Source organism: Octopus bimaculoides, chromosome 21, assembly GCF_046866305.1.
Source record: "Octopus bimaculoides isolate indiv1 chromosome 21, ASM4686630v1, whole genome shotgun sequence".
Taxonomy (NCBI): Eukaryota; Metazoa; Mollusca; class Cephalopoda; order Octopoda; family Octopodidae; genus Octopus; species Octopus bimaculoides.
Genome location: NC_142948.1, coordinates 34655520 through 34660456, shown reverse-complemented (window position 1 = coordinate 34660456; position 4937 = coordinate 34655520). Strand labels below are relative to the sequence as shown.

The following is a 4937-nucleotide window of genomic DNA, read 5'->3' as shown; positions in this document are numbered from 1 at the left end:
ACACACACACACATATATATGGACAGTTGCACATACAGGCACGCATTACAGTAAAATAATTGTTTTTTTCACGGTAAGCTTTGAATCAGTTTCTAAATATTCTTTTTCTCTCTCAGATTTTTCTTTATTGATTTAACGCTGACATAGTTTTGTAATTTCTTGATAATTATCGCAAGAAATCTGCGCAGCAACCAGTAATGTAAGGGGAATAACTCTTGTTACTTCATCACAGAATAATCATTCAAATATGAAACCACACAACTCTCTCTCTCTCTATCTCTTTCTCTCTCACACTCTCTCTCTTTCTCTCTTTCTCTCTCTCTCACTCTCTCTCTCACACACACACAAGCCAACCCAACACACGCACATACACATATTTTAATGTATAAAAGCATATGTATGCGGCTTTGTGTGTGTGGGTGAGTGACACACACACACATCCACACACACAAATTTTACTCTTACTTGTTTCAGATATTTGACTGCGGCCATGCTGAAGCACCGCCTTTAGACGAGCAAATCGACCCCAAGACTTATTCTTTGCAAGCCTAATACTTATTATATCGGTCTATTGTGCCAGACCATTAAGTTACCGGGACGTAAACACACCAGCGTCGGTTGTTAAGCGATGTTGGGGGACAAACACAGATACACAAACATATACACACGCATACATACATACATACATGTATATATATATATATATGTGTGTGTGTGTGTGTGTGTGTATGTATGTATATATATATATATATATATATATATATATATATATATATATATATATATATATATAAAATTTATTAATAAGGGTAGAAATTGATATTAATTGATATTAATTGAAGATATTTGAAAGGATACACTGAATGTAATTTGTAGAACTCTACACGTGCTCCCTTTCGGGTGGACGTCTTGTGTCTAGTTCTGGAAATTATATTTTATAAATCGACAGACTACGCTGATGACCCTGCAGTTATTTACTTATGTAAATTTTAACAGGTGAAACCATGGTACGTAGGTTAATCGTATTTTTATTGAGAATGTAAGCTGTGTACAACCAAGACTGAAGACTCGAATCACATTATCGCCACCTATCCTTTCGTGGTCGATAAAATAAGTACCAGTCGAGTATTGGGGTTGAGGTAACCCACTAGTCCCCTCTCCCGAAATTTCAGGCCTTGTGCCTATAGTAGAAACGATTATTGCCACATCCGAGAGATTGTTGTCCAGATAATATCCTGCCATCAAGCATAATATGATGGCCAGAATAATTTGGAACTGGATAACCAAAACATGAAACGACCAACAGACGAAGTTGACTATACGAGACTGATTGGTCAAAAGAGTGTTGGTGGAACTTAAAAATCAAAACAGCCATCAAGTTAGAAACACAACCAGCCGCATTTTGTGGCGTGGAACCACAAAGAAAAGATATCTTCTGTTGTGGAAATCAGCTGCTCTCTGGATGGCAATATGCTTAGAAAATAGAGGGAAAATAGGACGTATGTATACCATTGATAAAGAGACTGCAAACCCCATACTAAAGTTAGATTTTCAGTTTCATACTTACAATTATTGGAGCAACAGTATACAAACCAACGAGTCTGGAGCAAAATGTGATTGAATTTGGAGTCTTAGAAAGAGAGTGCAACTCCTTAATTCGTACGCAACATATGATCACGATATGTGAGATGTTGGATATGTGCAACATCTTCATAAGATTTAAAGAATGATAAATGAAATAAGATGCGTTCCTTCACGACCTTGCTACCAAGTAGGAAGTAGGCAGCAGTTTAAAGATAAACTCTACATTATAAACGAAAAGAGAATACTTCCATGCACACACACACACACACACACACACACACACACACACACACACACACACACACACACACATACACACACACACACACGCACGCACATATGTATGTATGTATATTATATATATACATATATCTACATACATATATGTATGTATGTATATAATCGCATATATATATATATATATATATATATATATATATATGTATGTATGTATGTATGTATATATACATATATATATATATACTTCGTTTTTGTATCTGGTTTCCAAAACATAATATATATATATATATATATATATATATATATATATATATATATATATATACGCATTCGCATACATGCATATAGAGTTAAATACACAGACAGATAGATATACATCTACACGTATATACAGAGATACATACTCGTACGAACGCAATGAACTGATAGTCTGCCATTTGTAACGTGTGAGTACATTTATATATACGTGTGTGTGTGCGTATATATATATATATATATATATATATATATATATATATATATATATATATATATATATATATATATATATATATATATATATATAAATGTGTTCTCATTTCATGTATTACTAAACACATGTATAAGCTGGTGGCTGCAGTTGTGACCTCTTCAGGATATCTTAATATACTTCGATGCTCCGCACACACCCATGTACAGCAGCCGGCGAGTGAGTAGAGTTCGTTGTAACAAAGTATTTGTATTAAACTTTGCATAAGGGTCCCTTTTTGTATGTATGTATGTATGTATGTATGTATGTATGTATGTATGTGTGTGTGTGTGTGTGAGTATATGTATGTATGCGTTGTATGTATGCGTGTATGTATGTATGTATGTATGTATGTATGTATGTATGTATGTATGTATAAATTTTATGTAAATTTCTGTCCATGTATGTACGTATATATCTATGTATGTGCGGATGTATTTATATATGGGTGAAAGCATGTGTATGTGTACTTGTACATATGAATGTGTGTGTGTGTGTGAGTGTGTAAATTGTCAATTATTAGATAAGTGCTTCCACGTGGCTAAGAGTTGTTCTGACTCTTATTTCTATACATATATAAAGAGAGAGAGAGAGAGAGAGAGAGAGAGAGAGAGACGTTAAGGCATGCACATAATCACATTGCCTTTAAAAAAGTTATTTTTTTAGTATATTTTTTTTACTTTTACAAATGTGTTATCTGTCTGTAACTAATTCCCTTTAGTGTTGCTTGTGCTCTTTAACCTCAATTTCCATGACAATCAATTAAGTAATTAACTGTATTATTCAATAATGAAACTGTGATAGACAGTTCCACGGAGACCCTCTGGATTATTTCCTTCGTAACATTTCTTCTGCCCTATGACGCTACGTCGGACATAAATTATCGAGAAAACGATAACTCTTCCTTTCTAAAAACCAGTCTTATCTCGCTGCTTGTCTCATGCACGTCTAAATCCTTCATCAGGAAACGTACGGATGTCGTCACTTTTACCGTTAATTTGGCAAGTAATGGTATCTCAGTTACAAATGTTTGATACTCTGACCACTACAAAGGAAGGCCGACCGTCTGTGGCTCCTCACTGCGGAATCAGAAGCAAGCATTTCTGTAAGTTCGCAAAGAGAAACTTCTCGAATTCCTATATTTTCATATTTAATGGCTTTGACAAATTCTGATCTGCCTTTCTACCAAATCTTCCATAAAGATTTAGTAATTAGGTATTCAACAGGGGCTTGATGTGTGTGTGTGTGTGTGTGTGTGCGTGTGTGTGCGTGTGTGTGTGTGTGTGTACATGTGTGTACGTGTGTGTGTGTGTGAAACCAGCCGCATGCCTCTACAACACCGGGCTGTCAGATTGGTCTCTTAGCGGTTGATTACGTTACTTTTCAAACCTACACTCTAATAATGATTTTCTATTAAATTCATTCTCTTCGTTATTTAAAAATTTTATATTTACAGATAAAAATCCCATTGTCAGGTTATTAAGTACATAAACTAGAACCGACCCCCATAAATGTAATCCTTGTAATTTTCTATCAAAATTTACATTCCCAGCTATTTTCTAACACAATCAGAAACTTTACAGAAAAACAATATTTTTTATATTACCGTTTATGAAAATAGCAAACTTCTTAGCACAAAGCAATTATTACGGTCTCAACATATGATCTCAGATCAAATCCCTTGTCAAACTGGAACAATTTTGAAATCTTTAACTGGTCCAACGATAATTAAGCTGAGAATTTTTGAAATCAATAAAAAAATAATTGCCTGGCTTGTTATAACTTGTTTCTATGTATAGAATTTGTAAAGTTTTGATCGGTCTGTAATAATTTAATTGAGTCTATTTTTTGATGTTCTTACAATATTTATTGTTTATGCTTTTATTACGCGAGAAATTTGAGAATTTTTATTATGCATTTTTTCTTCAAGAAATCAGTAATATTTTTTTTTTTTCTAGATATAGCATTTTTAATACAGGGTGCCGTAATTTTCCAGTCACTACCAAATATTTATGACGATACTTGATAAAATTATCAGCATACTTATAGATTTACAAGATGTTGGGGTGGCAAAGACAGACACACAAACATATACACACGCATACATATATATACACATATATACGACGGGCTGTGGTTGGTAAGTAAGCTACTTACCACATAGCCACTCCTGCGTATGTATAAAAAGGCATTTACTAGAATGAAGATTAATACATCTTTGCTATAAGATTACGTCGTAAAAAAGGGTAAGCATTTGGGAAATATAATAACTGAATGGTCCAAAATGCAGATGGCTCCATATTGAACCAATTATGATAGTGATGTAAAAATCCCAGTTCACATTGGATTCACATCTGTATGTGTTGCCTTGAATGCATCATCTTTGCATAAGTTTTAGGTATATTTGATATTGCAATCAGCTCAATATGGACAGATCTATATATTGTACCATTCAATTATTATAATCAAAATTGCATGTCGGCTTTTGCATGCTGTAATCCTATATTAAATGCGTGTCATTCTTCAGTTTAGTTAATCCCTTCTTAATATACTCTGCCTGTTGGCCTTTGTATGATGTAATCCTATACGCGTGTGGGTCGTTGTG

General features: G+C 33.8%; 1 protein-coding gene across 2 annotated transcripts in view; it reads left to right on the top strand.

Moving 5' to 3' along the window:
- The first annotated feature begins 2938 nt into the window (after positions 1–2938).
- The window catches only part of LOC106875769 (RYamide receptor), a 30418-nt gene continuing 28419 nt past the window's right edge, over positions 2939–4937 (top strand). For both annotated transcript variants that reach the window (XM_052975578.2, XM_052975576.2), the window contains exon 1: positions 2939–3437. The gene's annotated coding sequence lies outside the window, so the exon portion shown is untranslated. The remainder of the gene's footprint in view (positions 3438–4937) is intronic.